At 40.3% G+C, this 11678-nt stretch overlaps 1 protein-coding gene across 9 annotated transcripts in view; it reads right to left on the bottom strand.

Moving 5' to 3' along the window:
- HSD17B7 (hydroxysteroid 17-beta dehydrogenase 7) overlaps positions 1–11678 on the bottom strand; it is a 144604-nt gene that overhangs the window by 75596 nt on the left and 57330 nt on the right. For 3 of the 9 annotated variants that reach the window (XR_015721757.1, XR_006781837.2, XR_015721770.1), the window contains one exon: positions 6841–7688. The exons of 2 other annotated variants lie outside the window; for them this stretch is intronic. The gene's annotated coding sequence lies outside the window, so the exon portion shown is untranslated. Of the gene's footprint in view, positions 1–1611; positions 1779–4500; positions 4568–6840; positions 7689–11678 lie in introns of those variants that run through there. 4 more of the 9 variants (XR_015721758.1, XR_015721769.1, XR_006781834.2 and 1 more) reach the window with 2 other exon arrangements.

The raw sequence follows: 11678 nt of genomic DNA, 5'->3' as shown, positions 1-11678 counted from the left end.
CAAAATTACAGCAAATTTTTTTACTATAAAAAATATACAAATCACCTATTTGTAAAAATTGGAAATGAAAAATCGAGTAACGCTGACCCAAAAGAAAGGGCTCCATAGGGCTTCTTTAAAAGTCCCCATCATGGGTTGAACCATGGCCCCCAAAATGATAGAAGTCCTAACCCCCGGTCCCTATGAATGTGACCTTACTTCCAAATGGGGTCTTTGGGGTTGTAATCAGTTTAAGATGAGCTGATACTGAATTAGGTGGGCCCTAATCCAATGTGCCCAGAGTCCTTATAAAGACAAGAAGAAACACAAAAACAAACACGAAAGAGAGAGAGCCGTGACAGCATGGACGCAAGACTCGGCCATTCACCACCACCAGCCAAGGAGGGTCTGGAGCTCCCGGAAGCTGGGAGATTCCTCCTCCAGAGGCCAAGGACAGAATATGGCCCTGTGAACACCTTGATTTCAGACTTCCAGCCTCCTAAGCTATGAGAGAATACATTTCTGTTGTTCTAAATCGCCCACCTTCTTATGGCAGCCTTAGAAAACCAATACAGACCCTCTTGAGCACTCAGAGCAAGAGAGGAGAGGCAGATGTTTGGTTTTGTAGGTGGGGTGGGTGGCACAGGACTCTTTCACCACGGAGATCCACACACTGTGTAAAATTACCCATTAAACAGATGGGGAGATTAGGAGTGTATTAGTTCAGGGCGCCTGGGTAGCGCAGTCGTTAGGCGGCTGCCTTTGGCTCAGGGCGTGATCCTGGTGTTCCAGGATCGAGTCCCACATCGGGCTCCTCTGCTGGGAGCCTGCTTCTTCCTCTCCCACTCCCCCTGCTTGTGTTCCCTCTCTCGCTGGCTGTCTCTCTCTGTCAAAATAAATAAATAAAATCTTAAAAAAAAAAAAAAGGAGTGTATTAGTTCAATAACGCTGTGTGCTTTTTCCCTGGTAAGGGTGGCCACGACTGTTACCTTATCACTCCGTGGTGAAGGCTGAAGTCTCACTACCAGAAATAAAGAGGTGTTAACCAGCCCGCTTTCTTTAGCCCTCCCAGCCCCACCAAAGAAATATGTCCTGGGCACCTCATTGCACCCCTTCCTCTCTGGTAAAGGCTGCCCAACAAGCTCCCAACATGTCTGTTTTAATATAAAATAGACAAAAGCTCAGCTATAAATCGAGAATGAGCCAGTTGAGGGGGGATGAAAGGGGAAAATGAGTCAACTTACAACTAATACGGGATAACCTTTACAAGCATGGATATACCCTATAGGCTATGGTTTTCTGAGCTCAAAATATTAGTAAGACACCTGGCATTATCTTAAAAACACTCTCACCTTTTCAGTTTATAAGAGAAGCGCTAAAGTCCTCTTGGTTATTAATTAATAGGAAAACTAAAAGTTCAAATTATGTAAGTTTTCAGGGGAGATTATTTAACTTGCTGACTATTTTTTCCTAACCAAGTTTTAATTCAGCAAACATGTACTGAACACTTATCATGAGTCGGGCACTGGGCTGCATGCTGAAGACACCAAGAATTTTTCCAAGACCCTTCTCTCAAGGAGTATGCACACCAGGGGGAGAAAAAGACAAATCAATCATTAAAAGGATACTGACATTTTTGGGGGCCCCTGGGTGGCTCAGTGGTTAAGCGTCTGCCTTCGGCTCAGGGCGTGATCCCGGTGTTCTGGATCGAGCCCCACATCAGGCTCCTCCGCTGGGAGCCTGCCTCTTCCTCTCCCACTCTCCGTGCTTGTATTCCCTCTCTCGCTTGCTGTCTCTCTCTATCAAATAAATAAATAAATAAAATCTTTAAAAAAAAAAAAAAAAGGATACTGACATTTTCAAAAACTGCAGTGCAAAAATGGCTCCTGTCGGAGGGTGTAGTAATAATAGTAGTAGTAATAATAATGTTGAGTGCACTATGTGTTTTACATGCATTGAGGGAGCAGACAGAAAAGTGTGCCTGCCTCCCTCTGGAAAGATACAGGGCACCCGCCTGTCCTGTTGGCACCCTCCTCTTCCTCCAAGGGGGACGAAGAGCCAAGGGAGGGAGAACGGGCCAGCGAGAGAAGAAACATAGTCTCTGCTAAAACGTAGAGCCTTAAGAATTCATGTTGTCTTTGGAGAAATGCAAACAGCCCAGGAGCGATGTGGAAGAGTGAGAGATGAGGCCAAGGCTGTATCTTGAAAATGTGTGCATGTGAGCCTCATTCTCTGAGCCAGGTGTTTTCAAACTGGTGTCCGTAAACACAATGCGGGCATTTTGAACTTCTCTGTAAGAAAGCACGCATGCAGGGCGCCTGGGTGGCTCGGTTAAGTGTCTGCCTTTGGCTCAGGTCGTGATCCCAGGGTCCTGGAATCGAGCCCCACATGGGGCTCCTTGTCAGCAGGAAGCCTGCTTCTCCCTCTGCCTGCAGCTCCCCTTGCTCGTGCTCTTTCTCTCTGACAAATAAATACATAAAGACTTTAAAAAAAGAAAAGCAAGCAAGCATGCATGTGTTTGTGCTTTGTTTCAAATATAACCTAAAAAAATTATATTAACATATTCTGACCATCTGGATAAGCCACCTTATAAGAGAGCACTGCCAGTGATTTTAGACTTTGCATTTGCATTTATAATAACGTTTGTACCAATTAGTGCTTATTTGATTGTAGCCTGTCACGTATTAAGAGTGGTGAACATTCAGTAACTCTTAGCTGTTTCTGTGCAGTGGTGTCTGTGGCAGACTACTGGTTGTCTCCTAACAGAAGTTTCTCCTTCTTCCAAAGTAATGAAATCCCAAAAACAGGTGGGCACATAGCTGTCCAGAAAAAGAAAAACAAAAAACAAAAACACTGCCCAGTCTTGCTTGAAGCCAGGTCAAGTTCAAGTCAATGAATTGTAAGCGGAAGGATCTTGTGGCAGCTTCCAGGAGCCTTTCTTAAAAGCAAGGTGATTTTCTCTCTATGTCCATAAGGTTAAGTTTGCCACTGTGCTGTTCCGATGTCCCATGGCCGTACTGATTCTTAACTGATTCCGTCAATGACTGATATAGGTGAATTAACATTCTCCACTGTAATTCTGGATGTCCGTTTTTTCTTATACTTATTTCAAATTTCACCTTAGAAATACCAAGTTTTTCTTGTTTGGGGGACAATATGAAAATATTTGGATCATCTCAGTAACCATTATTTAATAGAGAAATTTCACATGATTTCCTCATTTCCATTTGTATTTATAGTTATAATCATTTTAGTGCCAAGTAGCACTCTTTAAAAAAAACATCCAGTCTGACAATTTTTGACTTTTAATTAGAGCCTTTAGTCATTTATATAAACAATGCCTGATCTATTTGGACTTACATTTCCATTTGATTTTGTATTTTCTGCTTTCCCCATCTTTCTCTCTCCCTTTTTAGATTCATTGTTTTTTCCATTTCGATTCTTATCCTGTGCTGGTTTGTAAATCATACGCTCTTATATAAACCTTTTAATAGTTATCCCAGACATGATGACATGAATTTTAATTTATGGGTATATAATGTTAATTAGAGTCTTTACCCTTTTCTTGGGCTATAAAAGAACCTCAGAACACTTCACATCCGACCTCTTTGAAAGCTCAGTGCTTAATTACAGTGCATTAAATATTTTATTTTCCAGATCTCGGTTTTATACAGCCTGTATCCATTTTCATGTGCCCACATATTTACTACTTTCTCTGCCCTTCATTCCTTCCTGCATCTTGGTCCTACATCCTTTAGAATTTTATTTAGGGCAGAACAAAATCTACTTTGTGTTTATTTGTCTGAAAATGTCTTCATTTTACCGTGCACAGAATTTTAGGTTGACACTTATTTTCTTTCAGAACATTGAAGATATGCCACTGTTTTCTGGTTTCCATTATTGCTGTTTAAAACCCAGGTAAAAATGTACTGATCACGCCAATATAAGAAGTCTTTCCCTCAACCTGGCTGCCTCATAAAAAAAAATATTTTTTAAGTGCTTGTTATGGAAACTTTAAAACATGTTCATAATTAGAAAGGCTCATCTAAATAAATGCTTTTGTGCCCACATCCCAGCTTCAACCCTTATCAACATTTTGCCACTTTTGTGTCATTTCTTCCCACACATGCAGACACAGATGCGCTTATTTTAGTATTTTATTTCATTTTTACTGGAGGATTTTAAAACCAACACAAAATACTAGCTCACATCTTTTCATCCGTAAACACTTCAATTTGTACCTCTAACCGGTAAGGACTTCACTCACATCATCACAACCAGTAAAATGAACAAAACACCTGAAATCTCGGAATACCCATTTTCTGTTCCAATTTCCCACTTGTCCCAAAGGTGCTTTTCACAGCTGGTTTGCGGGAATCAGGATCTAAAGAAACCCACACCTTGCCTTGGGTGTTATTTCTCTTAAGACTAAATTTTATTACCAGCGGCCCATACTTGAGTTTTTCTCCCCTTGCTATAGATTTGTCAGAAAAATCAGATCATTCTTTAGAAAAGACCCACCTTCTGGATTGGGCTTTCTCAAGCTGTTGATTCATTTCTTCACATTTCCATGAATTATCAGTCAGACCTAAAGGTTTGATTAGATTTGGGTTAAAAATATGTGTTAGCAGTATATTTCTTCAGTGCATTCACGATGACTAAAATATTTGCTTTTCCCTTTCTTAGGGCTCTGAGAGTGAACAATGGGCTGAAGGGGTGTCGGCTGATGCCTCCATTATGAAGTCCCCCCTCGACCTTCCACCAGTGGGTTTAGTAACCACTGAGGAGGGTTGCCTGGATCCATGACTTCAACAGAGTTTTTAAAATGATGGTTTTCTGGGGTGCGTGGGTGGCTCAGTTGGTTAAGCATCTGCCTTTGTCTCAGGTCATGGTCTCAGGGTCCTGGGATTGAGCCCCACGTTGTCATCCTCCTCCTAGTCAGGGGCTCTCTGCTCAGCAGGGAGTCTGCTTCTCCCTCTCCCTCTGCCCCTCCCCTCCCCCTGCTCACGCTCTAATAAAATTTTTAAAAATAAAATAAAATAAAATGGTTTTCCTATTGCTATCATTCGTTCCATCTAGCAGCTGTAAGACTCCTAAAAAAATCTTCCCTTCATCTACTCTTTCATCACCCTGAAAATACAGTCTATACAGGAAAGAGTGTAGATGCTTGATCCTCTCCCTTTGTTAATTTTCAGGGTAATGAGTTGCTACTGAAGCCACCTCCAAATATAGTTGGTCTGTAGAGCCTTTCATAATGATTCTTATGTCTTTTTTTTCCAGTTTTATTTATTTACTTATCTATTTTCCTTTCATCAATTTATTTATTTTTCAATTCAATTAACATACAGTATATGATTAGTTTCAGAGATAGAGGTCAGTGATTCATCAGTCTTATATAATACCCACTGTTCATTACATCACATGCCCTCCTTAGTGTCCATCACCCAGTTCCCCTATAGCCACCTCCCTCCCCTCCAGTGACCCTCAGTTTGTTTCCTATGATTAAGAGTCTCTTTGGTTTGTGTCCCTTTGTCTTTATTTTTCCTTCCCTTCCCCTATGATTCTCTGTTTTTTTCTTAAATTCCACATATGCGTGAGATCATATGATAATTGTCTTTCTCTGATTGACTTATTTCGCTTAGCGTAATACCCTCTAGTTCCATTCACGTTGTTGCAAATGACAAGATTTCATTCTTTTGATGGCTGAGTAGTATTCCATTGTACATATATACCACATCTTCTTTATCCATTCATCTGTCGATGGACATCTGGGCTCTTTCCATAGTTTGGCTATTGTGGACATTGCTGCTATAAACATCAGGGTGCAGGTGCCACCTCAGATCACTCCGTTTGTATCTTTGGGGTAAACACCCAGTAGTGCAATTGCTGGGTCATAGGGTAGCTCTATTTTCAATTCTTGAGGAACCTCCATACTGTTTTCCAGAGTGGCTGCACCAGCTTGCATTTCCACCAACAGTGTAAGAAGGTTCCCCTTTCTCCACATCCTTGCCAACATCTGTCATTTCCTGACTTGTTAATTTTAGCCATTTTGACTGGTGTGGGGTGGTATCTCATTGTGGTTTTGATTTGTATTTCCCTGATGCCAAGTGATGTTGAGCATTTTTTCATGTGTCTGTTGGGCATTTGTATGTTTCTTTGGAGAAATGTCTGTTGATGTCTTCTGCCCATTTCTTGATTGGATTATTTGTTTTTCCAGTATTGAGTTTGATACGTTCTTTATAGACTTTGGATGCTAGCCCTTTATCTGATAAAACATTCGCAAATATCTTCTCCCAGTCTGTCAGTTGTCTTTTGGTTTTGTCGACTGTTTCCTTTGCTGTGCAAAAGCTTTTCATCTTGATGACGTCCCAATATTCATTTTTGTCTTTGTTTCCCTTGCCTTCTCTCTTCTGCCTCATTTATCCTAGCAGTTAGAGCCTCCATTTTTTATTGCATCTCATTAACAGACTTTTTTATTTTGACTTGATTAGATTTTAGGTCTTTTATTTCTCCAGAAAGGGATTCTCTAATGTCTTCTATCCTTTTTTCAAGCCCAGCTAGTATCTTCATGATTGTTATTCTGAACTCTAGTTCCAATATCTTCCTTATATCCATACTGATTAGGTCCCTGGCAGTCAGGACTGCCTCTTGTTCTCTTTTTTAAGGTGAGTTTTTCCATCTTGTCATTCTTGCAGAAAGTAGTCACTTTTCTACTTGTAGAATTGCAGCAATTCTTTTCTTAGACCTCCGGTTGAGTTCACAGGGGTTTGGAATGATTTGATAGCTGTCTAGCTGAGTTCCTGGGACCAGACGAAACTAAGGTCTCTTACTCCTCTGCCATCTTGGAAAGTCTCTTAGGTCTTTTTTTTTTTTTAATCAGCTTTATTGAGGTTTAGTGTTCATCCAATAAAATTCACCCATATTGAGTACACAGTTTGAAGAGTTCTGACAAATGAAAACATTTATGTAAACCCATCACAATCAAGATTAGAACATCTACAGGACCCCCAAAAACTTTTCTCTTGTCCTTTCAAGTCCATCTGTGCTCCCCACCCTGGCTCCAAGCAGCCTCTATCTGCTTTCTATCACTTTGTTTACCTTTTCTAGAATTTTCTTTAAGTGAAATCACCCAGATTTAGTCTTTTGTATGGGCATCTTTCTCTTAGCACAATGCTTTTGGGAGTAATCCATATTGTTTCATGTATTGATAGTTCTTTTTATTGGTAAGTAGTTTTTTAATATATGAGTGTACCCCCATTTTATTTATTAATCCACAGTTTTGTTGGACATTTCATCCTTGCATGAGTAGATTACCAAAGACTCAAAGGGACCCCTTTGCAGATCTCTGGACCCCCTGCTCCCCACCGGGTATTTACCTCCTGTCTGGTACTCTGTTCTGCACACCCAGCCATCCCAGCCTGTCCAAACGCCTTTCTCTGAATGCTCAACTCAAAGAGATAGTTGGATTCTGTTTTGGTTGCCCCTTCCTGCACTGCAGCCTGAAAACTGCTTCCAGATTACTAACGTGGGGCACAGAGCTCACCTTGTTTGTATCTTATCTCCAGGGGATCACAAACCTGTACCACCTATTTTCCAAGATCTGAAAACAGTTGTTTTATATATTTTGTCTAGTTTTCCAGGTTTTGAAGGGAGAAGGGCGATTCTCATAGAAGCCGATCCTTCATGGTGGAAGCAGAAGTCTCCTGCATCTTTTTGACAAGATGAAATAAGTTTTTTTTTAAATCAACTTTACTGAGGTATAATTTATATACTTCAAAATTCACAGTTGACGTCCACAGGTTGTTGGTTTTGACAAATGTATGCAACATATAATCACCACCTCCGTCTCCCCCAGAAAGTTCCTCATTCCTTTTTGCAATCAGTCTTCATCCACACCTCTCAACCTGGGCAACCACTTATCTAATCTCTGTCACTACAGAGTAATTGCATCTGTCTTAATATTTCAAATATACAGAATCAGTTTCTCTTTTATATCTGGCTTCCTTCACCAGTATCATGTCTGTAAGATTTATTCATGCCATTGTATATGTCAACGTTTGGGGTTTTTTTATTGCTGAGTACATCCTTTGATTTCTTTTGGTTAAATATCTAGCAGTGGAACTTCTGGGCCGTATGTAAGTATATGTTCAATTTTATGAGAAATTGCCAAACTCTTTTCCAAAATGGCTATACAGTTTCACATTCCCAGCAACACTGCATGGAAGTTTCCACTGCTCTATATGGTCACCAATGCCAAGAGTGGTTTTACTGCTTTTTTAAATTTAAATTTAATCTAAATGCTGAATAGAAGTGGTAAAGGTAGACATCCTCGCCTTATCCATGATCTTATGAGAAAGGATTCAATATGTCACCATTAAGCATGATTGCCAGTCATCAGTTTTTTATAGATATCCTTTATGAGACTGAGTAAGTTCCCTTTGGTCTCGGTTTGCTAAGAGATTTTACCAAAAAGGAATTTTGGATTTTATCATATCCTTTTTCTTTATCTATGGAACTAATTATATACTTTTGTTTTTTAGTCTGTTAATATGATGATCCACATTTATTTATTTTTCAATGTTAAATCACCTTTGCATTCTTGGGATAACCACATTTGGTCACAATGAATTGTCTTTTTTACATTTTTTATATATTTTACATGATAGACCATGTTTAAAAAACTTTGCATTTATGATCATGAAGAATGTTGTTCTATAGTTGTCTTTTTTGTCTTGTATGTCTTTTTCTGGTTATGGTATTGGGGTTATGCTAGCCTCATAAAAAGAACTGGAAAGTAAAGTAATGCGTCCTCTTCAATTTTCGGGGAGAGTTTCTGTAAAATGGGTATTATTTCTTCCTTAAATGTTTGGTAGAATAACTCAGTTTACTTTGTAGGAAGGTTTCAACCACAAATTCAGTTTCTTCCATCTGTTTAAGGGTGTTTAGTTGATCTCTTTTTAAATGATCTTTGGCATTTTATGTCTTTCAAGGAATTTGTCTTTTTATCTAATTTGCCAAATTGTTGGTATAAACTTGTTTACAATATTCTCTTATTAGTTCTTTATATCTGTAGAATCTGTAGTGATGTCTCTCTCTTATTTCTGATATTGGTCATTGTTGTCTTTATTTCTTTGTTACTTTTTTTTAGCAGTTAGACTTCATATCCCTTGGAGTCATTTTATTCATGTTTCTTTTGCTTGGGATTCATTGAGCTTTCTGGATCTGGTACTCCACCCTGCTGATGCTGGCGGCCTTGCTTTTCGGGACTTCTAGCTCTGTCTCCTCAACTCAGGGAATCCATGCCTGGCTGCCCCTCCCTGCAATGTGGACTGAAACCTCTTCCTAGGCAGTACTCGCTGTGGCAATCATAGGGATCACCTGGTATGTTTCTGTTCTTTTGGGGACTGTCATACTATCTGCCTGATGTCCAATGTAGCAAACAACAACAACAAATCATTTCATAAATCGTGTCTGATTTTTAAATCGTTTCATATAGAAGAGTAAATCTAGTTCCTATTACTCCATCTTTGCTAGAAACCAGGAGCTAACTTTTATCGTGCATCTACTATGCACACTTTTCATTTATCCTTTCATTCAATTCTATTAGAAGTCCTATGCTAAGGATACTATTAACCTTTTTACAGATAAGGAAACTAGGGGCTTTGACAAATTAATGAATAAAGTCATGCATCCTATTAAATGACAGAATTATTTGATCTCAGATGTGTTTGACTACACAAGGATGCTACCTCCAGATAAAACAGAGATAGAAAAGTGCATGAGTGCAAATAAATAAAATCCATTCCGTAAAATTTATTTTAATCATAACTGTTTTAATGAGCAGTGGAAACTTCCCCTTTCCCTAGTGGTGATAGCAGGACACGATAAGGGAATGACAATTTTACATCTCCAATCACTGTCTTTGTTGATTTTCCTTTCTTGTCCCTTAATGATATCGTGGGCAGATTCTCCACATTTCTGGCCACTTTGGTTATAAAAAGGCCAGTCCACGTAGAAGTGCCAATCTCATATACAATTTAAACCCTTCCCTCATTAGACTCCAAGGGACTTGGAGAATGAGAGGGATGAACTGCTTTATCATTTTTCCTTCTCCAACCCCTTGGGGCGGAATGGGGAACATAGTCCTGTTTCATACACTTCCCCTTCCTGTCTTCTCAATATCTAACCCCTCTGAGGTTGAGCGATCAAAGGAAAATAGAAGAGACAGAGCTCTTCCTATATAATGTGTGGCCATTGCTGGTCTTTCCCTGCCCAGTGATGTTCCATGCTTTACTGCCGTCCTCTGCTCTTAAGATGTGTTGCTTTGGGGTGCCTAGATGGCTCAGTCAGTTAAGTGTCTGCCTTTGGCTCAGGTCATGATCCCAGGGTCCTGGGATATAGTCATGCTCCCTGGTCAGCAGGCAGTCTGCTTCTCCTTCTGCCTCTCCCCCTGCTCATGCTCTCAATTTCTCTCTCCCTCTCAAAAAAATTTAAAAAAAGAAAGAAAGAAAGAAAGAAAGAAAGAAAGAAAGAAAGAAAGAAAGAAGGAAAGAAAGGAAGGAAGGAAGAAAAAGAAAGAAAGAAAGAAAGAAAGAAAGAAAGAAAGAAAGAAAGAAAGAAAGAAAGAAAAAGAAAGATAGATGTGTTTTTTTCATGAGGAAGTTCCCCTTCGATCAGATCTCTCTGTCCCTGCTCCCTCTGACCCTGCCTATGGTTCTGTGCCTATTTTGGTGAAGTATTACCTTATTTGACCTAGAGTCTTCCATGGCTTCTGCTTCCTTATATAAGCCCTCTGGTCCTTCACATAAGAGTCAGGAAACTGCTGAGGTTCTCTTTGGCACTCTCAAAGGGCCAAGGGGAACTAGGATGGGTTTGGCCACCATTCCCTTGCACACTCACCACACTAAGGCTCATTCCTGTCTTCTAGCCTTGGATTATTTTTGCAAGTCTCCCTCTCAGCTCTCTCTCTCTCAAGATGACATGGAGTAACCAGCTTTTCTAGAAATCCCTCACCATCATCACCACCCCCCCCCCCCCCCGGTGGCAGCAAACGGCTGGGATGGAAACTCTTCTGTGGTTCTGTGGGTCATCAAATCCAGCTGGGGAGTGAGCTGCCAGTCTCTGCCGGCATAGGCACTCCATTCTCTAGGATGGTGTTCTTGGAACCCCACCCTGTTCATTTAAATACTGGAGGTGAGAGATTACCAGGTGGGAAGGGCTGGGAAAGGAATTACCTCCTACTGAGAGAATGAATAATGGCTTTCCCTCTTCCTCTCCCCAGTAATCTCCTTATAATAGCCTGTTTGCTAGCTGATGGCTGTCGGTAATACAGCCTGTTCAGCTCCTCACAGTAAACTCTGAGGGGATTAATGGGCCCTGCTGCTGGCAGTTCTCTTTTGACTGTAGCACAGGAGTGGCTCTTGTCCCAGGCAACAGTAAAAATTCCACTAATATCCTGTTCTATAACCAATAGTTCAACTGGTCTTCTGCAGCTGTCCAAACTGTGATCACAAAAGTCAATTTAAAGTTAACTTTGCTAATTCTGATGTCACAACAGAAAGCCTTAGTAAGCTCTGAAGTACACAATATGGATAGAAGCATGAGAAAAGTCAGTATGGTGTGGAAAATGCATGAAAAAATTAACTACTCTCCCGCACAAAATGTGCACAATCTGACCCCCCCCCCCAAAAAAAAACACC

This window comes from Ursus americanus, chromosome 2 (assembly GCF_024610735.1).
Source record: "Ursus americanus isolate L20-20 chromosome 2, mUrsAme1.1.p, whole genome shotgun sequence".
In the NCBI taxonomy this organism is placed as follows: Eukaryota; Metazoa; Chordata; class Mammalia; order Carnivora; family Ursidae; genus Ursus; species Ursus americanus.
Note: the sequence above shows the minus strand (reverse complement) of the source record. Positions and strands in the feature narration are given on the sequence as shown.